Here is a 23894-nt window from a genome sequence, read left to right on the forward strand (position 1 = left end):
GCCTTGTGCCATGTGCCATGTGCCATGTGTGTCCTTGCCAAAGCTCCGCTCTGTCGTGTCCTGCACACAAACATTGGCTTGACAATGTCTGGGCCTGCTATCCATGGACCTGGGCGTGGCACAGTGCGGCTGGCTTTTGGTGTCAAAGCTGTCGCCCTGCCAGCCACCAGCTGCTGGTGCCTCTGCTTCTGCTGTCTTTCTGGCCCTGCGGCGTCAGAGTGTCACACCGAAAGGTGCAGATGTCGTCCCTAAATGCTGCCACGACGAACAGAGAGACGACAACAGCATGTTAATGACTCTGACCCTTTTGTCAAGTAGTAGTTGTAGTAGTGGAAAGGAGGCAGCCGGAGGAGGAGGATGAGCATCGTTTACTTCGGGTCGGTCGCTCGGTCACTTGTCTTGTGTCGTTTGGGTCGATTGGCAGTTCTGTTTGCTGCTGCCTAAGTAATTGGCATACAAATTTACTCACTCAAAGGATGGTATTCAACTGGCAGCAGCAGCTCAGTGCTCAGTGTTCAGTGAATGTTAAAAATCATGCAAATGGTTGACCAGCAACAACGACCCTCGACCTCTGGACTCCGAGAAAACGTTGTAGGTAGTCTTTGCTGATGAGTTCGTTAATATGGGCTGGCACTTTTGTGCTGGCAACATTAATTTCCAATCCAAATCCATGTTGCAATAACAACAACAAAACAACAACAGGCAAACAGCTGCTATCCATTTCTAAGGGGACAATTCCAAGAGCTGACATTTTAATTGAATTGCGTGCGAGCGACGAGATACTCGTACTTAAAGATGCGTTTGCTGTGTGAGTGTGAGTATCTGTGTGTCTGTATGTCTGTGCCACACTTTGGGTTTAGTTGGCGTTGCACAATGTGAGCGAGAGTGCGAACAGTTTATTGTAATCGGCTCTCAGAACTGAACTAATGCAATGTCATCATGTTGCAACTTGTCTAAAGCGATTTTACTGCATCTTAATTACACTTGTTATGCGAGTATCGCCTCAAGTGTGGCTTAAAGTATTCAACTCAAGTCGATGCCCAAGCATATCATTAAACATTCACAATTTATTCAAAGAAATACGATGCTTATCTACCTACTTGCTTGTTGACTTTCTAAATGTGTTTACCCTGCTGCTGTTGCTGTTGCAACAGAAGGTTGCACAAAGATTAAATACTCGCACATGCTGCTGCTCGAGAATTGTGAACACAAGTGATTAGCATTTCCATGCGATTTTCCCGACTAAACAAATATTGGCCCAAAAGTCTGGAAAACTTACAAAGGTAGCTAGAGACTCAATCCTTTTGGGAGAAGTGGAAAAATTGAATGGACTGTTGAATACCCTAACTAACATTTAATAAACTGCTTAGGCTGGCTTCTTAAGCTTCTTTGTCAGTTGCCCTTTGGCTAAAATTGAATCACATCAATAATTTATGCTCAGATTTGGATTGTTTGTGTGGCCAAAATTTAATTCAATTGCCGAAAATAACAAAATAACCAGTTGCATTTTGTATTTATCTAGCAGTTGCTGTTGTCTATTTACATTGACGAGCAAATGAATTGCGTTTGTTTATTTGACATCCATCATAATGTCAGACGTTCAGGCGCGGGGGGGAAAATGTGGAAACACATATGCAGAACATTGTTTAAATTTTAAATGACTTTTGACCATGCAAAGCCGATAATTAAATGATTAGTTATGCAAATGCAAATATAAAATCCAAATGCAAATGCTATAATTTTGGCATATGCGTTGTTTGCATTTGAATATGTGAAAAGTTTATCAAAAGTTGTGAATAGAGTTTGTTGGAAAGTCAAACAAGTTAGGATTATATACAATTTACAGGGTATTCCCGAGAGATCGTTGCAGTTGAATGTGCCTAATGCACAGGGTATGAGCACAACGGAAATCCATAGAGTAAATAAACAGCAACAGCTGCCACAACAGTTCAGGCAAATAACTCAGTAGCTGATCCCAACATTCCCCATTCCACATTGCTCTAACATCTCTGACATCTCCCATCAGCTGTTTCATAGAATAACTAACAAATTAATCAATTCTCGCCTCACTCACGATTCTCCAAACGCTGCCGATCGTTTTACGATCCGTAGCCGTACATTAGGTTTTTGTTTGTTTGCCTTAAGTGTTACGATCTCATTCTCATTCGAATTCCTCCCCTGATCCCACAGGAAACGACAACACGCAACGAAATTAATTGTGTAGAACGTTGAATACTGGGGGGAAAAACACAAACACATACACACATACACATTTTGGGAGCAGGCGTAGGCCGTCACCTCAAGATTCTAAACAACAGAGAGATCGCATATCCCAAAGCTCTCCGTGCTCAATTCTCGAGCTAGAAATATTGTGCGTGTTGACATTTAATTGCCGGCTGGTCTTGATGTCAAAATAAATAAATGAAAATTAAAATAACTTATTGATGGCATTGTGGCCATGGCAAAGCCCCGCGTTTTCTGTTCCTATTTTTATGGACTGCCACTGTTATTCCAACGAATGGATGGGGAGTGAGAAATGTCCGATTTACGAGCACAAAACGAGGTGGTGGTGGTGGAGGAATGGAAGGAGGAGACTGAGGAGGCAGCGAATATTTTGGGAAACGTTCGTTTCAGAGACAATTAGTGCCAAGCATTTGGCGTCGAGTGTTTTAATAGAGGCTGTCGGAAATTTTATTGCTTGTTTAGGCAGCCAAAAGGCAAGAGCGCTTCTGTAGCATGCTACTCTCCATGGGACGTGTTGTCAGCTCGTTGTCAACACTGACATTTCGTGTTTAGGCATTCCATGCGTTGAGAGGATCAATAAAATGGATCAAATCTGGGGCACGTTTATCGCTCATCAAATAGTTTTATTAAACCACTCACTCACTCTCTCTCTCTGTAGTTTTCTATTTTGCTTACGGTCCACAAATTGTGGAGACTGTGTGCGCGATCTACATCCACATTTCTATGCCATTTATAAGCCCCAATCCTATCGAATGTCCTTCGTGGCGAGGGGGGATTGTAACGAGACGACAAACTTTACCAACGACTCACCACAAATCGGTATCGGTGCATGAATGCTGGGTAATCCTCTTGGTAGCCATTCCATCATTTATTATGGGTTATAATCCAAACAAGGTGAAGGCAAAGCAAACAGCGCGCGCGACTTCTCTCTCGCTCTCTCTCTCTCTATCGCTTACTCGCACTTACACAGAGACAGAGACAGAGATAGTGCAGAGTGCACAAGAGCAGCAAAACAGCACACGCACACACATAAGTATTTACAACACACACACAACACACAGGCACAGTATGAATGCGAATTCAGTGGATGCCTGTTGGAGCTGTCCTGCTTCTTCTTCCTGTTCCTCTGCTGCTGCTCTCACGGTGTGTGCTAGTGTGTGAGTGCGTGTGTGTGTGAGTCTGTTTGGTATTGGGTTGCACTACTATGCGTGATATTGCTGCTGCTCCTGTTGTTGTTGGTTGCCACTTGCGTTTCGATTTTTCACGAGGCACTGCACGGCTTCAACGCGGACGAGACGCGACGCGGCGTTGGCGGGCACAACAAATTGAGTTAATCCAAGAAAACGGAATAATAAAACGGCAGAGCGCAAGCGAGACAGCAATACAGCGATACTCCGCGGTGTGTTTGTGTGTGTGTATAGTGTTAAAAGTGTGGAACGAAGCGCGAGTATAAAGCGCTTTATAAATGATGCTGCCGAGCTGCGTGCAAAAGGTTGAGATTTACTTGGCCTCCAGCGTAGCTCTACGACGAATGCATTAATGAAGGCAGCCAACAAACTCTGACGTCTGCTCCTGCTGCTCCTTCTGCCGCGTTAAGATGGCTAGATGCTTGCTGATTCCTCTGCTTCGGGATCACGGATGCACAAATTTTGTTCGTTTTCTTTCTTCTTGCGCTTCGTTTCTATTTTCTTTTTTTTTTCGTTATTTTTTCTTAATTTAATATTTACTTTGCACTTTGTTTAACTTTTACTCGAGCGCTTTTCTTTTCATTTTACTTTTCCAATTTAAATTCCACGCCAGAAACTTTACCCTGACTACACGACGGCGACGACGGCAAGCGTCGCGACGTTGGGTACGAGGAGAGGCGTCTTGCTTGCTTCACAGTGGATTTCTTTTGCTTTTTTCTTCTTTTTTTTGTGGGCTGTTGTGAGAGTGAGACCGCGACAATACTCCAACAACACTAACACACTCACATTTGATACGTCGTAAGCCACACACAGAGCATAAAAACTTTGCCGCTTTCTTGATGGCGAAAAAGGTTAACGGCAAATCTTAAAAACTGCACTTCACTGCTTGGCAAGGGTCGGGAGAAAGAACTTTACGCTTGCAATTTACTTATTAAAATATTTGCACTTGCATTCGACACGTTCAGCGTTTGATACAATTTCAATTTTAATTGCAATTTCAAATTTCAATTAGAAATTTCAAAAATTCTGCTGGCACCCTTAGACACTGCAAGTGGCCGCCATAATTACGCTAATTGTAATTGTAATTGAATTCGCTTGGCTGCCCTTTTTACACCAACAATCAACGCACACACACACACGCACTGACGACATAAACATACACACGTGTACAGAGGTAAGGGTGAGAGGGCAAAAGCAATGCAAAACAAAACACAGCACTTATCACACGCGCTGGTAATTGAGAAACGCAATCTCAAAACTGAATCGCAATCGCAATTGCAACGGTAAATCGTCACAAGTCTGAGAGCAGGGCAGCCACAACGCACAAGACACGACACACGACGCTGACGACGTTTGCGAAAGGACTAAAACGCCTCGCAGCTCAGCAGGCACGTGAGAGTCGACGTCGTCAACTCACACAACGCAATGGGTAAGACGTCACACTCGCACTCATACTCTCTCCGCTCTGAGCGCCATGGGAGAGCGGCGTTCGTTTGCTTAGAAAACAACATTGAACGTTGTGCGTGTGTGGGCCGTGTTACTCTCACAGCAGGCGGCGTCGGCGTGTGAGCGCAGAGAGAGTGAGAGTAAAATCGAGAGCACAACTGTCAAATGAGCGCAACCAACAACCAACGTGCCAATTGCTCTCTCTGCTTATGTGACTCTTTGTGTGTGTGTGGAGCAATTCATGTGCATTCTGTGGGTAACGCAGCCTTGATGTGCACTGCTTTGCTGCTCCACCGACATCAACAACAACAAAACCAAACTCTGTTGTCGCCCGCCTGCATTCAGCATTCAGCTGGGGGTTGATTTTCTTGCAGCTAGCACGAGACGGCTGCTTGTCAGTCAGTTATAGTTGGGTCGGTCCAACTGTCAGCAATACGGGGCAGTGAGAGAGAAAGACTCAAAATGGTGGCTTGCCACCATCAGCAAAATACCACAACAATAACAACAATGTCGACAGCGTCATCGCTGAGGTCGTTGTTGTTCCCCTTTTGCATTTAACACGAAGTACACGCTCGTTCGTATTGTTGTTGCTCTTGCTGCTCCCAACGTTCTTGTTCTTGTTGTTGCTGTTGCTCTCTGGCTTCGTCAAATGAACAACAAAAACAACAGCAATAAGCGAACACTGTAAACAAAATTTGCGGTTCATGTGCTCAACACCTTTGCAGCTGTTGAAGCTGAAGTCGACTGCGGCAGCAAAAGCAGCAGCAGCAACATCCATGGCAGCGGCAGCGCTGTGGTTGCTGTGTTTTAACCATTTTTTCACTCTCTCATCATATAATGCAAAATGCTGTTGCATACTTTGTGGGGAAGAGAGGTTAAGTTGAGTCAATTATTGGGGCAGGAACACGATAACAACACGAAACAAATGCAAGAGAGTTCCTTTTAAATTCGATTCAGTCAACTATATTTTCAATCGATAACTTTTGTATTCAAATTTGCCAATAATAGCAGCTTTACTGTATAAATAAAAAAAAGAATATAAAGGTTTTTAGCAGTAATTTTGATTTTCGAATATATTTATAAAATATCAATTATTTATTTAATTTAGTGAGCCAAGAAAAAATATAGCTCTTTAAATTAACATTGATCTAAACGATAAATTTTCACTCTAATTAAAAATTTTCGCAAATATACTATTAAGGCATTGGAATGTTGGAAAGTTGAAAATTCCAAAAGAAAACTACTATCTTAAGGGTCAAATTCAAAGCTAAAGAGTTTACAGTGATTTTAGCATATTTATTCGTTACTCAACTATATCGACTCAATATTTTTGCAGATCAGTTTAAATAGAGCAGTACCTGACAGGATTTTACTAATGGGGGAGTAGCATGAAAATCGACTAAAAGTAAGTTAAAACAATAGGATGAAGAAAACAGTCTGCGGCTAGAAAAAATAGAAACACATACACATGGCGAACTTTTATGATATTCTCTGGACTGGGCAGAAAGCAAGAGAGCGGATGCTGTTTCTTCTTCTTCTACTGCTGTTGTCGTAGTTTCAGATCTGCGCTGTTTATGTACACAGTACGAGGACGAGGACGAGGCCGAGAATGAGAACGATAACCACAACGACGACAGCGACGAAGCAACTATGTGTGCACATTGGCACATTTAACAATGGTTTCGCCTCTGTCTGTGTGTGTGCGAAAGTATGTGTGTGTAGCAGGACAAACGCTCAGCGAGGCGAGACCAACTCAGCAGGCGATGCGTGTAAAAAGGATAATTTGTCAATATGTTCGTTCGTTCCGGATTTGCACGGCCTCGCTTTGCCATCCTCGCCAGTTGGCAGTTCAACCATCATCATCATCGTCATCATCATCATCATGGCAGTACCCGCAACCGTAGTTGAAACGCCCCCTGCTCCGCCCTTCCCTAGATCGCTACGATAGCCATTCGTGCGTGCTTCGTTCTCGTCCTCGTTCTCGTCCACATTCTCATCGTCATCGCCATCGTCAGCCTCATCTTCCTCATCGTCGTCGTCGTCGTCGTGCACACAAATTCTTTGTGCCTGCCGCTTATTCAATTGCTCGCTCAGTCAACATACTGCTGCCTGCTGACTGCATGTTCTGCCTACCCTCCCCCTTGCAACCCTGCTCCATCCCTGGGAGTGTGTAGGGCTTCTACCTTCGACTGGCTTTCGGTTGGCTGCTTCCACCATTCGGTTAGCAATGGTTAATAGGGCTTAGGAGCTGAAATTATTGCCTTGTTCAGTGTGAACCAAGCCAAATCGGATGAGTGTTGTTCCCCACTACTCTCCAAGTTTGTGTGTGTGTGCGCTGCTCTGAGTTAAGTTGAATTGGGCGATAAGAGACGAGCTGGGACTGGTTGTATGTATTGGGTTTTCCTTTTGGGTGGACACGGACACTAAACGTTCGATTATTAGAGGGTTTGTATTGACCAAAAGTGTGGGTAGGATCACAATAATGGGTGGGCAGGAGTTGTGGTGGTGTCGATTTGATGGCTGATTTGTAGCCGATAAAACTAATCAGTTATTCACATGCATTTGACATATATTTCCTGCCTTATCTGCTGACGCTTACTCAGTCGTTGTCGTCATCGTCATCGTTGTCGTGAAGTTTTTTGACTGCCCACAAAATAATATCCCTAAAAATCACTTACCACCTACCTACATATGCCGCAGACAGAGACATGCAATGGCAAAAAACCGCAAAAGTTGAGTTTCTGATTCAAACATTTGCCAAATGCTAAACCGAAAGCCACAACGCCAACAACAAGGACTGCAAGGACAACAACAAATATCAACAATAGCAATAAAAACAACAACAACGAGTCCAATTGGCAAACGCGAGGACAATCAGCAAACCAAAGTCGAGCAAGAAAAAGTCATTGCCAAAACCAATAACACAATAAACTGTTCATTGCAGTACCGAGTCCTTTTACCACTCCCCCTGAGTCCTTTCCCGCGGTTGTGCAGCGTCACGTAACGAGCCATCACAATGGGCGAGACATAACCACGAAAGTCCTTCCACCACACACACATTTACTTATATAGATATATATATATACTCAGACAGCAGCCTGGAGACTTGCCACGGCGAGGACAAAACGTTGGCGATGAGATTTTAAAAGCCATTTAGAAAAACACCCTCAGACACAAAACAAATCCACAAAAATACCGACACGGATACCAACCAGGCCAACACTTGCACACACACACACACACACACTTACACACACACAGACAGACAGACGGACGGACGGACGGGCGGACGGAGTGAGAGACAGGCAAAGCTTACACAAAAGTGGCGTTAAAAATGATGCGGAAACACGATGTTCGTCAGCGACGTCGACGAGAGCGAAGTCCTTGTTGAGCAGTAACTGCGACAAGGCAAGGGGAAGGAAAGAGAAGCGCACGCTGTCGACAATGAGCCTTCAAGCGAAAACCGCTGCTAAAACTTCACGCTTAAATATTTTTCACACCACGTAGCGACAAGTTTGCGCAGAGCAGTCGACGACTGGGGGAGGCAGACAGGAGACGCTCGACGTCAGATGAAAGGATAACAACGACGGCCGGCCCACGTCTTTGCTTGGGCGGATGTGCGTGGAATGTGCCGACTGAAGAGGGCAACTGTAGAAAGGACCTCAGCACATCGACTGAAGACGTGAGCGGAGGAGGGGGCCAAGTGTAGGTAAGTAGACGGCAAATGTCTAAATACCCTGCTCGTGTTAAATGCCTGACATTCTGGCTGCGGCCACAGAGCGCTCTCAACCTTCTCTCTCGCTCTCGCTCTTGCTTACTCCTGCTCTCTCTGTCTTCGAGACTCGCATACCGATTGGAAATTGACCGAAGCGGATGTGCAAGTGAGTTTAACAAAATATGCGAGCAAGGTACGCTTAAAAATAAATTTAAATTACAGTAAATGTGTCGTAATTAGGTCAAGCGAACGTTTGCGAATACCGCATAAAGAATAAAGAAAGAAACTATTAGTCGATGAAATAAAAAGTATTTCATATGACATATATTTCATCCCTAAAATCATAAGAAATTTATTTCATTAGTATTTTCTTTGTACTTGGGATTTTAAATTGACGTATACTTTTGTAAAGGGAATAAAATGTACTTATTCCCACAAATGTTTCTCCCTGAAAATTCGATTACTAAATATACTAAAAGTATCAAAATTAGAATCTTTAGGAAATTCAAGGATATGAAATCAGTTTATTTTTCTTCCAATCTAAGGATCTGAAGTTAATGCCAGCAAGCACTACTCATAGAGCAACATTTTAAAGAAATGTAATTCTCTTTAATTTATTGAGTAGAATTTGAACCAATGTTTCAGGATTTGAAGACAGAGCAACTAAAAAATTCCCCATATCAATTTGGTTTAACATTCTTGAGAGCAGTCTTATAACTAACCTCTTACTTAAGCTAATATGCCTTAGCTTAGAGCGGGTCAGGTTTAGGGTAAATTGGACAAACTCAAGATACCGCAAAAACCAAATCTAAACCGAAACACAATTGTTAGAAATTAAAAGGAAAACTTTAATCATAGCCGCGGGGACAGCGACGGAAACGACGGGCCAGTGGGAAAGCAGAGAGAAGGATGGAGGTTGCGGTACAGCGGAAAGTGTGAGAAGGGAATGCCGACTGTGATGTGGCAACTGAAACTGGAAGCCGGTGCCTGACTCGGTTTGCAACTGTCTGAAATGGTACAACGAAACTTGTGCCAAGTTTCCGGTCGTGTGTACTATTTTCCGAGCTCATTTCCGCAACCATTTCCACATTGCCACACAAAAGGAACTTTCCTTCAAGCGCCAGACGATGATTGTTGTTCTCCTTGTTGTTGTTCTCGTACTGCTTCCTCTTCACCATCTTCTGCTCTGCTTCTTTGGCGACGCACAAAAGTTGCCCGTAACTTGAAGGCACCAAGGGTCAGCAAAAGGGGCAACGGAATATGGGTAGAGCTATAGATACATGATGCATGCAGTTGGGTTGGAGGAGTCATCACCAGGTTCAGCCATCCCGTTCGCACATTGCGGAAGTGCAGGGCGTGGAAAGCCGAAAACCGAAAGCAAACAACGAACCAGGCAAGGAGTAGGGACAGAAACCTCCTACAGGAGAGGATACTTCTCTCCGACCAGTGCGTTTGCCACTTGGCTGTTGCACTTCACTCAATTCCTTTTTTTGTTGTCTTTGACTCCATCTCTGATGCTGACAGACGTCATAAAAGCCAGAGGGAGCAGCAGCCAGAAGCAGACTGTCAGACAGACGGACGGCCAGGAGGTGTGTGGGCACTGCAATATGCCGAAAAAAGGTAGTCCACGTAAACTAACTTGGAGGCACTGCTTGATTGTGTATGTGTGGGCAGGTGCAGTCGGCGTGTGTTGGGAGTCAATCAATACGCCAGAGTCGAGCCTCATCAAAAATTCCAATCACAAATTGGCAGAGAGCAAGCAGCAATACCGGCAGTCCATGCTAACCACCTTATCGCCGCAACCACTGACGTCACAGCCAGAGTGGCAAAGGATGTCGAGGAGTGAGACGCAAGGAACCATACTCGAGTGACCAACGCAGGCAATAATGGCATTTAAATGCAGGGTCACGTATCAATTTACTTGGTTATTAGTTACGAGCCATAACCTGCCCACTGACCGCTGTCCTCCCTCTCAACTCTCCCCGTCCTGACTCCCTACGTCCCTGAGGTCCCGACTTGCTCAATCTGTCTTCCTTGATACCCAACCCAACTAGTTGCCCTGTGGTCCTACTGTGTTCTTCCCGCTCATGCGAACTCCGAGCTCTACCCGCTTTTCCTGTCAGCTTCAACGAGCTCTATCGCCCCATTCTCAACTGCCCAGAGTCCACTCAGTAACCCAGCGCTCGACTCGTTGTCAATATCCCACGCATACACACACTCTGTTGCTTGCTTGCCTGCCAGTCTGTCAGTCTGCTAGCCTGCCTGCCTGAGTGCTGTTTTTGCCCCAACTATCACACCGACAATACTAGCTACCGAGCGCCACTTGCCCCCTGACCCGATGCGCAAATCCGAGATGAGCGCTTGGGTTTGCTTTGTTGCTACTCTCGCTGCAGCACTCGCTGCCAAACGGATATGGCTTTTGTACTAAACTGACAGCGACGAGCAAAGCCCACAGAGCCGTTGCTGTTGCCTTTTGCCACCCGCTCCTCTCTGTCTCTCTTGGCTACCCCATCGACAATCCCTCTAATGCGAGTCAAAGCAGCTGGCGTGGTGTTTATGCCAGAGCCTTGTGCTAACCCCTGACTGACCCCACGAACTGGTGCCAAGTTTTTAGCCTTCTTTTCAAGTTGCCAACGCTCAAGGAGATGCCACCAAATGGCATAGCTGCCACAGCCAACAGGCAGGCAGCCTGTCAACATGCAGTCACATTCCTATTCCCTTCCTCTTGACTTCTCTGCTGCACTTGGAGCCTACTCTACTGCGCACTGACTTCCACGCTCTCTCTCTTACTCACTTCTCTCTGTCTCTCCTGCAGTTTCTCGCTGCACTCACTCAGCTGCAGTTTCGGCTCAAGAAGGAGCAAATCTTTGGTCGTCGGTCCTTCGTGCTTTTGGTTACACTCAATGCGTCGTCAAAGAGAGCAGCATTTGTTTTCGTTGTTGGTAACTGAGCAACTCAGCATCTGGCCTTATACGGAGCTCGTTGCCTGACACAGTTGAAGGAGCAACTAGCATGTCTCTGCCTAGGTGCCAGCGACCTATTGTGCACTTGCACTACGGCTGCGATGCAAGCGTGAAAGCCTTTGCCACTGGCACACTGAGAAAAATTCAAGGGAGGTCTTTCTTGGCATTCTTTACCTATTCTGATTGAACTTGTTAAGTAGCAAAAGTAAGAATAGGAACAAAATTAGGAAATAGGAAAAGGGAATGGGAAAGGTAGTATATTATGACTTGACATTATTTATATTGAGTTAAAGCAGCAATTTGTTGAAACAATCAGTATTGTTCCAATGAGATAAAATTAACAAGTAATACATATAATCCTTTCCAGACTGTTTTCTTCTTTTTATATTTCATTGATTGATTTTCTTCATTCATTTTTTTTTTGCTATCTTTACTTACCGATTAAATGGGTATTTAGTCTTGAATTTAATAAATTATATTATCATATTTTCATTATATTATTTATATATATCTTTTTTTTGAGATTGGAATTGCTTTATTATAGTTTTTATCAGTGAAGTAAACCCAAAATAAAAAGAAGTGTAGTGAAACCAGAATCAGAAAGATAAAAAATCGACCAGCTAAACTTTCGGAGCGAATGGACTAAAAATGCTGTTGCATTTGGTGAGATGTTTCGATAGCTTCGACAGGTTTTCGGGAGCGACAAATGAAGGCTTTTACTCCAACGCACGCAGACCGAGAGAGAAAAAAGAGAGTGAGTGAGTGAGTGAGGTAAGAGGAGAGAGGGAACAACAGAGAGAGAGGGAGATCCCCGGAGCCATTACGATGAACAAATGTACTTCACTGCCACAACAAATCCCCAAACAAGCTGCAACAACATACGGCTGCAGCTCCCCAACAGGAGCAGCAACTGTAGAGAGGAGGAAGTGGAGCATCAGGAGGATGAGGAGGAAGAGGAGGAGCGGGAGCAACTCAACTTCCGTCGTCAACACCAAAGCCGAGCACAATGCCAATGCCGATGTTGGCGCAGGCGTCGCTGTTCGCAGTTGCTGCTGCTGCTGCTGCATTCTGCATATAGAGCGGAATTTCCGGTCTAACCTCACAGCGCCCAAGCGGAAATACAAGCGGATTAGCTTTTAGATTTATATACTAACAAACACCGATTAGACAGGTGGATGGGACTGTCACGAGTGCCAGAGCGAGAGAGTGAGAGGGACAACGAGTGAGCGAGCCGAAGGCTAGAGAGAGAAAGAGAGACTGAGAGGCACAGCGAGTGAGAGAGACCCAGGGCAACTACTACTACTACTAGAAACCCTTAGTCATCATACCCAGCTCAGATCCATGTTCGCATCGAGTAGTGGCGCCTCTGCTGTTGCATAGAGTGCAGCTCGTTGATGTTGTTGTTGTTGTTGTGGCATGATTGCGAGAGTTTCTGCGTGGCTTGTGAATGCCAGCAGCATTGGAATTGGGGGGTGTATGAGTGTGTGTGTGTGTGTGTTGGCAGCCCCATTGTTGTTGTTGCATTTTAGTGTTTCCTGTTCGAAGTTCAAATGTGAGAATATTTTCGTATGCCACTCACGTACACGCACACACACACACACACAGAGTTAGAAACTCACCACACACTCACACATCGCCCTCTCTCCCCTCCCATGCTCATTTTTCAGATGCCCCAAACATGGATTATTTTCAGCTAATAGAGTATGTGGCCAACATGGAATTTAACGCACATACATTTTTTGGCCAACATTTTGGAGCTCACTCTTTGGCTCGTTGTGGTTGCTACTCTTGGCATCCTTACAACAAGTCTCAATTAAACACGCAAATCAAATCGAATTTCACAGTTTCTTTTGTAACTTCGTCAGTCTAGAGTCCAGAGCCAAACATTTCTCAATAACAATTTGTGCAAATTTCATAACAATACCAAGTAATTCGCTTCACAAAAATTGTTATCAACGAGTGTATCAAGCCGATATTGAGTGGCCAAACATTGTTAATTTTACAAAGAGCAACGCATTTGAAACGAAAAACAAATAAATATCCAATACATTTTATCTGGTCACATTGATTTGCAATTTTGATTGAGCAATTTAAATCAAATGGTCGAGAAGTATAGCCTTAAATAAAATTAGTATTGGCAAAATAACAATTTAGATTTTATGAAAAATGATTGGTAATTTTGAGAAATTTCAAATAAAATTAGAGAAAGAAATTTTGAGTTTATAAGAAATATTGCTTTTAGTATATTTAAATAGTCATGGTATGTTAATTTGGTATATTTTAAAATTAGTATTAGCAAAATAACAATTTAGATTTTTGGAAAATTGATTGGCAATTTTGAGAAATTTAAAATAGCATTAGAGAAAGAAATTTCGAGTTCATAAGAAATATTGTTTTTAGTATATTTAAATATTTGTGGTATGTTAATTCGGTATATTTTAAGAAAAATACCGCAGGCTTATATTGAAAAGCATATTTTAGTTTTCTGACCCGTTTTTATTTTTATTTATTATAATAAATCCTATAAACTTCATATAGTGGAGAGTAGAAGAATACTTATACGAAAACTTTGGTATAATTTCTATTCAGATAACGATCTTGTACTAAACTTGTGAACTTTTCAAGGAACTATTTATGTTATTTGTAGTAAATTACTAACAGTAAAGATTACTAAACTTGGCCCAAAAATCACGCAGACAATATTTCTCGTGTGCAATGATTGATAGTGCTAAGTAAAAATTGTAATTCTCTGTCGGTATTTCAGGTGGGAATATATAGTAATGTGTGCCGAGGTTGCTCTAGGGAGTTAAGGGAAGGGAGGAAAGAGGAAATGGCTTCACCACCTTAAAAATTGCAATGAAAGTTGTCGTCAAATTGTCATAAAAGTGCGATAACTTTGTTTTGTGTCGTTTTGCACTAGTTTTTGTTATGCTGTTGTTATTGTTGTTGTTGTTGTTGTTGCTATTGTTGTTGGTGTTTTCAACTACGAGTATGATAAATTTTTACGATGTTGCCATAACAATAAACCGGAGCTTCGGCTGCGGCACTGGGTGGCATGTGAAAAGCGCGTGGAAAATGCAGTGTGGAAAAACTAATAAAAAATCCTGACTGGCTGGCTGCGAAAACTTTTATGGCAAAACTACGCGCCATCAGAGCCAAAAAAAAAAGACAGAAACAAAAAATAAATAAAAGGAGAAAAGCCGTTTCAAAAGCGCGGCATGCATGAGGGGAGGACAAAAAAGGAAGATGGAGAGCGGGGGGTGGGTGGATACGGTAGGGTGGCAAATGTGAAAAGTGCAGAAATAGCTCAGGTGCAGCAGGATAAGCGACGAGGTCGTCAAAGTGACGCAAAGGCCATGGATGATGCCCCACCAATCCACTTCCTCTCCCCCCTCCCATGCTCCTGCTGTTATCCTTGCCATGCCATGATGATAGACGACAACACGGTGGGCGGATTCTATTTGATGTAGCATCTGATTTTTCTATGCAGTCATCTTTCTCTCTCTCTCTCTTCCACATACCTTGTCTCTCTCTCTCTCCCTTTGAAAAGTTTTTAAAGTCTGACTACAATAGACGATTAAAAGAGTTTTCTTTTCAACTTGCAGTTGCAATCGACTGTCATCGGTCCAGAACAAAGCTGCGATGATTAAGTTCCCTTTGAGAACTGGTTTTTAAGCCGAGATAAGTTGACTGAACGACATATACATTTTTAAGGTATTGAATAGTCGAGGTTTTCTATTTGATTTATTTTTTCTGAACTGAACATAGAAGGAATAAACTTAATCAACTGTGGATTATAAATTTCAACCGAAAGAAAGTGCTTTGGTTGTTAAGAGGAACATTATAAGCATGAGATCTTTGCTGGGACTATTAATGTATAATCTCTTTAAGTAATTTTATAGGGTTTTAGAGCTACATTAAGATGCCATATCAACATTACAAAACTGGTTTAATAAATTTAAAAAAAAATAATATTTGAAGACTTACAAATTGGCAGGGTATTTAATAGTTAGTAGGCTGTTGAGTGCTAAGAATTAAGAGTCTAATATGAAACTGAGTTTTGAAGAAGCGAAAGCAAAATATAATTTAATAACTTTCAGGTAGAATGAATTAGAATGTGCTTAAGAAATGAGACAGTGATATTTCCCCTAAGACAGCGATATACTCATATAAATTTAACTTTTTTGAGAGGAGACCCCCGTTGAACGGACAAATATTGTGCAACGAATAGTGATTTTGTCTCTGGTCTCAAAATTAATCCCCCGACTAAGCCCAAGTGAGCAAAGCATAAAGTTTTACCAATAACAGATACCAAAGTATCGTAGCTAAGGGAATAGAGCATTTAGTTATTCGAGCTAGTCTAATGTAGGCGGGTCGACATAGTTTGGTAGTGATGATACGCTTTCTTAACCGTATAATCTGGCATTCGCACGTAGCCGCCCACTCCGCCCCGATACAACAGTAGAGAGTAGAGAGGGGAAGCGGAGATAAACCCATGAGTTGCCATCAAGGATTTTGGGCCCAATCTGAAGACAAACATCAAGTGGGTTTTTGGGCGTATTTGTAAATAACAAAGTGTATACTCGTAGGTATTTGGGACAGCTCTGCGTTAGTTTTCAGTTGAGGTGGGGGGATTGTGTGTCCTAACTGCGTCCTGTCGGCTGGCTGACTGGATGGCTGGCTGCCAACTTCGACTTTACGCATCGTTGGGCAACAACAACATTTGCAAATTCAATTGAATTGATACACGCACCACTTGTTAACCGTTTCGGCATGAACTCACAACTCAGATGGCAACTGGACGGAGGCCTAGTACTCTTCCTCTTCCTGCTCAGTGGAGGACTCTTCCTTGGTTCGACACACACACACGGCTCGTTTCATCGTCTTATTATTGGTTTTACATACACACATTCGTCTCGTTCCTCAAATATCATTAGAACGATGGCAAGGGCAACCGAAACAACTCCCATCGACCATCCAATGGGCAGGATGTGCATGAAGCCAAACCGTTCAAAGTGCCCCCGAGCCACAGATGGAACCAGGATTCAGCTTCCATGCACACTCACGTTCGCTCTATTGAGCACACGCATATGAACAAGGGAATTGCCAATTCCCCAATTGGGCAATGCAGTAAAAGAGAGAGAGAGAAAGACTGAGAACTGAGGAAGAGAATGGGAATGGGAGGATATACAAGCATACATACTACATATATAGCAGCATGTTGTGTTGGGTTATTTGAACAATGGCTAAAGGGCCTACAAAATCACACAGAGGGTTATAAATCCATTTGCGAAACCAAAATCCAAAAATATCCTAAAGCCAAACAACGTATACGCATGTTGGATGCATGTTCTTATACCATTCCAATACACCTGAGACCCTACGTTCTATCTCTGTCTACTTCTTCTCTCTCTCTCTCTCTCTCTCTCTCTTTCACACGCGGAAGGACTGCGCATTCGTGCGTTAACTGATTGATCCGAATTTGACAGACTGTGTTTGAATTTCCGTCACTTGTCAACGGATTGCTCCAAGTTCGTAATATGTCAATTCTTACAAAGAGTATTTACAGGGTGGTAAACAAATAATCTATAATTTGCAGATTTAAATATCTCGAGGATATGGTATATATTTTTAGAGATACCCTGTATTTTGTGATTCATATATGTACAACAATATTTTCTTAAATGCTTACAATCTCAAATTACTTTTAAAATATTTATTTTAGTGTTGTAAACTTCTGTTTAATCATTTATATTTTTAAAGATATATATATACATATATAAAACAATATTTTCTTAAATGCTTATAATCTCAAATTACTTTTAAAATATTTATTTCATTGTTGTAAACTTCCGCTTAATCATTTTTTTACTGTTCTTGGACTTGTAGAGCTTCAACATTTTAATTCCAAGTATATTATATTAATCGTTATACAAAGGAATAATCTTCAGAAACTTCCCAACACATTTTTACACTCTCTCTCCCAGAATTTAAAGTGGCAGCAGTTGTGCCCATTATTCGGTTATTAATAATATACAATCTTAACAATTTTTCACTCGTTTTCACTCGAACCCGAAGTGTGTTAATTAAAAAATCGTGATGCCGTGCGAAAAGGCACTGTAATAAATACAACCAGCAACACAAATAACAGAAACAACTACAGCAATGCAACAACGACAACAACAACAACAATGGGAACAATAACAGAACCAGCAGAGCAGAGCAATGGCAACAATTCAATTAAAATGCCAGAGGGAACATGCAAAGTGCTTGGGTGGAAATTAACCCCTATAAACTCATAATATGCTCAAAATGACGCACTTAAAAACACATTAATCACATCGACAATTACGGCTGTTACACCAAAAAATGCTTTATTTCTCTGTGTGCGAGAGAGTGAATAAATGAGAGTGATAGAGAGCGAGATGGAGATGGAGGTAGCAGGGAAGGGTATCGCAAGGGCTGGTTGGCGCGTGCTTGAGAGTGCGTGACGTGGCAACCTTTATGAGGACGGGAAACTCGTCTGATGTACAAATGAGAATTAACAAGCAACCACCAGCTATGCAAGAAGTTACACTGGGAGAAATGGCTGCATCAAAGTAATATAACACTATAAGAAATTATACAAGAAATATAGAAACTGATTTGTTTAATAATGTAATTTCCATTTTGGTAGGTTATATAATTGAAACTCTCTTGGGCGGACACAACTGATGTTCGTCCAACAGGACATTCGCTCAGAAATTATAAAAGAAATATAGAAACAGATTTGTTGAATAATGTAACTTCCGTTTTAGTAGGTTATAATTGAAACTCTCTTGGCCGGACACAACAGGACATTCGCTCAGTAGAGTCTAAACTACTCTGATATGTAAAACTGTGAAAACTCTCTTGGCCGGACACTTATGTATATTTGACCAAAGATTGAGAGTGTCCACTCAAGAGAGGCGAAATAACTGTGTAATGTAGACTTAACGCTATAGAAAGCGTCCGCCAAGAGGAAAATATTAAACAGACGGAAAAATAGACTGGCAAAACTTCATCCCACTATCAAAATTTAAACAAATAAATCACAAACATTCCGTTCTTCAATTTAGTTGTATAAATGCAATTTAGTAAATATTTAAATTTGAAAATTTTCTCTAAGTGTAAGGGCAGTGGTACCCAGAGGAATGCATTCAAAGCATAAAAGCATTCGTGTCGTCATTAAAAACTGTTTTTGCTAATTAAGTGCTCAATTGAGCATTCAATTTCACATACACACACACACACATAGGCACACTTGAGAGTACAAACAAATACAAATGCAAACACACACACAAATACAGAGAGAGAGAGAAAGAGAAACGGGCAGAAAAACAACCCGAAAGAAAAGAATGAACGAAAGGAAACCAGATTTAGAAGCAGCAACCAAAACCCACAAAGCAGCAATAGAAACCGGCAATGGCACAAATAGCAACAACAACAACAACAACAGCAGCAGCGAGAACAACAACGAAACGAAATGTTGTTGCTGGCTGCTTTAGAAAAAGCCCCTTCGGCAAAGTGGGAAAAGCAAATGCAAACGAAACGAAATGAAATGAAATAAACGAAAATATAACAAAGTTGGTTATTTGCTCAGTTAATGCAAAATGATTCCCCCTGGGAGCATGACGTAGCGTCAGCCATGGGTAAAGGCAATAATATCTCAAAAATATATACATACCTTACAACAACTGTGAACAAAGCACGCGGTAGGAGGGGCGAGTGAAGAGGGGGCAGCAGGGTAAAGGTAACGGCATACAGAGCACACAAAACAAAGTTCGCACAATGAGCGAGTGAAAACAGTAAATGAAGGTACAAAAGACGTCGAAGAAACGAAAGACGAAAAGTAACCAGCGTCGGGCAGCGACGGCGACGTCGAAAGCGTCAGCGACTTCGTTGGCCAACATGATTCAATAAAAATTACGCTGAAAAGTATGCAACAACAAGCTGAAACAGGCAAACGGACAATTGAAAGGTGGGAGGAAGAAGGAGGGCAACTAAAAAGCAAACACGAACTCAACGACGCAGCAGAGAATGCAGAATGAATTGCCAAAGCAAACGTGGCAACAACTCAAGGCAACACAAGCGGGCGGCCGCATGAAAAGAAAAAGTACTTAAAAAGCTCACGAGCAAATATTTATAACAGTAAATCACTTTGGCGCTAACACAACCCAACTCTCATACAAACAGCAACAACAACAACACAACAGACAGAAGCTCCCGTGCCATGGCACTCGTATAGTAAAGAGAGTGAGAGAGAGAGAGTGCAAAAGCGTAGCAGTGAGCTTGCAGGCAGTCACAGAGTCAGACACACAGATGTGTGCTGGAAGAGTGAGTGAAAAAGTGCAATAAAAGCAACAGTAGCAAGAACCACAACAACAACAGCAGCAGCAAGTGCAATGAGTGCGAGTGCAATGATTGTGAGTATGTTTGCGTTTCTTTTTGCGGGTGTTGTGTGCGCTCGAGAAGCGAGAAGGAAGGCAAGATGGCGTTGGCAGCTACCCGAAAGCGTTGCTAAAGAAAGCCAGTAAATATTTAAATTCGTGTGCTTTGCCATGTACAAAAAAGAAAAGTAAAGTAAACAAATACAATGTAGAATGTATATACCTCAACACACACACAGATATGGCAATAAAAGCAACAAAATGAGAGAAAACAAAAGTGCGAGAGCGCTTAAGTAAATTGTATTTGTCTGTTTCATAGCGCATATCAAATGTCTGTTATGCACGTTATTTCTATTGTCGTTACGCTTTAACTTCAGCCAACTAATTTGAATGATTAAAATGCTCTGAAAAGTAGGCAACTGTTTTTTCCGTTCAAAATATTGCTATTGATTTTGACAATAGGTAAATTTATAAAGTTGAGCTCTGGCGCATTTCCAATGCAAAGAACAAACAAGAATAATAGTTTTATATGATAAAACTGTAGTCCGTATGCAAATGTAAATGTAAACCGAAAAGGTTTGCATTTTTAAAAATTCAAAATTGCATCAGAACATTCAGAATTTATGCACACACATACATACATAATGTGTGTATCTACGTACATATGTATATATTTACAATAGGTTATCAAACTCGTCGTTGATGCATGGCTAAACAATTTTTTGCAATTTAAATAGAAACTTTCGAAAATGTTCACAACACTCAAAGATATCCTCGAAGATAGTTGCCCACAAAATAATAATAAAATCAAATGGAAAACTAAATCAATAGGCATTTGAGCACTGAATAACATGTATACAAATTTACTGTGTTTCTAATTTGACGCAAGGAATTTCGAGCATGTACGAGCCCTGAAAAAAGCAAGGCAAATACACAAATACCAAATAAATATATTTTGGCCAAATTGCCAACCCAAAAGCACACACACACATACACACAGCCAGCCAAGTAACCAACTAAAAGAGCTCAACCAACAACAAAGAAAAGAGAAGCAAAAGCAAAAGCAAAAAAAAAAAAAATACAGACAGAGTCAAGCGTAACATATTTATTGACATTGCGGTTGCCGGTTGTCGGTTGTTGAGCAACGCACACACCCACACACACATACGCACAATACACGAGCGGCTAAAGCCACACACACACACAGACACGCACACACATACATGAAATGAGCCAGGCTTCAGCTCAGTTGAGTGGCACTTGCAAGTGTGGTGTTTATGTTCCATACATCAAGGGTTTATGGGCTAAACGTTTATGTGTCTGGCAACAACAAGCTTTTAAAGGGTTTACACATACCCACACACACCCCCCCACACACACACACGCACACGCACACTCAATGCGAGTCAATGTTGAAGTTTTACTTTGGCTGCCACTTGAAATTTCACTTATACCAACGCATTCTTGTGCCAGTTGACGTTGACTGCACACTTCACTGACTTCCAAAAGACCCCCAGCCTCCCCCCTCCTCCCTCTCCCGCACTCAGCGGTTGACCTCGACCCAAACCCAACAAAACCTCATCACCCCCCACCGCTCCTCCCTTCTAGCAACCAAATTCCAAATCCTTTTCCCCACCCACTGTTTAGGGCTGCTCCTTTGGTATGTGTGAGTGTGTGAGTGTGTGTGTGTAGTATGTGTATTACGAGCGTATTACAAAACGTATTTTATCTTCATCGATTGGCTGAATTTATATCTTTTTTCATGCCACATCAGCATTTTATGTGCACCCTCGGAAGTAAGTTGAGGTTATGTAGTATGTGCTGACAGTTACAACTACCAACATATGTCTATATCTCCCCATCTGTGTGTGTAAGTGTGTGTGTGTGTGTGTGTGTGTCAGCTGTTTGATCACAGCAAATGAATTGACGCATAAGATGGATAAGAAGTGATTATCAAAGCGAATCAGTTTATGCGATGAATTATCCTGATTATCTGCTTAATCTCGGTACACTGTCCATGATGGAAAATATTTAACAGGATTTTACAAAATAATATTATGGAATCAAGAACATTTTACTGTTTTTGAAGAATTCCAAAATATTTGACAACATTATAAACAATAATATTTGAAAATTTTAAATGATAACTAATTTTATATATGTATATGATTCTTTATAAAAATGTATCTAAAGAGATTCTAAAGAATTGGGAATTAAATTCGTTTAAAGAATAAATATTTCTGATAAATAGTGAAATAACGAAGTTTATATCAAAATGTGATTCTATAATAATAAAATCGTAATTTACATCCGAGTTATAATATGATTAGATCATCTCAATATTTTAAAATCTAATTTTTATATTTTCATTTACTAAAATAAAATAAATTTGAACAATCAAATATCTAAAGAATTGGGAATTAAATTCGTTTAAAGAATAAATATTTCTGATAAATAGTGAAATAACGAAGTTTATATCAAAATGTGATTCTATAATAATAAAATCGTAATTTACATCCGAGTTATAATATGATTAGATCATCTCAATATTTTAAAATCTAATTTTTATATTTTCATTTACTAAAATAAAATAAATTTGAATAATGAAATATCGAGATTTGCAATTCCATTGTTCCCTTATTAAACAATACTCGTCAAAAGCATATCCACATACGATTTATTTAGATATTAAATTTCGCTTTATTATTCACAACTTTGAAGCTAAAGTTATTCATGTAAAAACAGCGAGATTGTGTGTCATCTCTAATCAAGTTAGTTGCTCCCTTCGAGCGACGGCAACGGCAAGGACAAGACAAAGGACAAACAACAAGGTTGCTCAACATGCAATCATGTTTCGGCAATTATGCAAATGCGCCCCACTGTGCGGCACTGTGGAGCATAACTTCATAAATACTCGAAACACTTGGCTTCGTGTTTACCACAATTTACTGCGACTCGAGTTAACACAAACACAGCACAAACTTCACAAAATAAATGCACATTTTTTGCCACATTTCCGGCGCACGACGACGACCTGCTTGCCTCTGTCTCCCCCTTTCCCTTCCCTGTCTTCCTGCCCGCCTAACCAGTTTACCATTCTCGACAGACTGCGACGTCGTCGTCGTTGTCGTCGTCCTTCTCCTCATCCTGCTGCTGTCGGGCAAGTTGCGCCACAATAAAGTCGAAGAAACGAAGCGGGTCGGAGAGGTCGCAGCTTGCCATAAGCCAAATATGTCTGTGTCTGTGCCGCAGTCGGTGTAACAGACTGTCTATCTGCCACAGTGTGTGTGTGTGTGTGTGTGTCTGGCAGTGGTGTGCGAGGAAAGTGTGGCAATAAAAAGGATAATGTAACTGTTATTCTACGCAAAACGGAAACGACTGTGTGGCCAGGAGGCCCAAGCAACATTCCCGCCCTCCTCACTCTCTCACTCTCTCGTTGTGGCAAGTGTTTGAAATATTTTTGTGGCAAAGGTGGCAACTGGCAACTGGCAAAGATGTGGGCGCAAAAGTGAAAAGCACAACCCAAAGAGGGAGGGAGAAGAGAAAGGAGGAGAAACTCTGTGAGTGACTGAACAAGTGGCAAAGAGGAAACGACTGTCAGTGGCTTGAGGTTGCGGCAGGGTGGCAATGTGGCATGTGGCATGGGGCATGGAGCATGCGGCACTGTGGGTTTGGTGGCAAGGTGTCGACTCGTAGCTGACAGCCAGCTGAGAGTCAGCGAGTCGAGAGTGCAAAAGAGCGAAGCCGGAAAATTGTGTGGAAATTTGAGCTTCTTTTGAAATTGAGGCCGGAAATGGTAAGCAAACGACATAGCGAGAGAGAGACAGAGAGAGAGAAAGCCAGAGAGTGAGAGAGTGTAGACAGGGAGAGAGAGCGAGAGAGCAAGTGTGAGAGCGAGTGAGAGAGCGTGTTGAACTCTGTGACGAGGGCA

The 23894-nt window shown here is 41.9% G+C and overlaps 1 protein-coding gene across 6 annotated transcripts in view; it reads right to left on the minus strand.

The window, feature by feature from the left end:
- LOC133844225 (uncharacterized) overlaps positions 1 to 23894 on the minus strand; it is a 93095-nt gene that overhangs the window by 18510 nt on the left and 50691 nt on the right. The window lies entirely within an intron of this gene.

Source organism: Drosophila sulfurigaster, chromosome 3 (genome assembly GCF_023558435.1).
Source record: "Drosophila sulfurigaster albostrigata strain 15112-1811.04 chromosome 3, ASM2355843v2, whole genome shotgun sequence".
NCBI lineage: Eukaryota > Metazoa > Arthropoda > Insecta > Diptera > Drosophilidae > Drosophila > Drosophila sulfurigaster.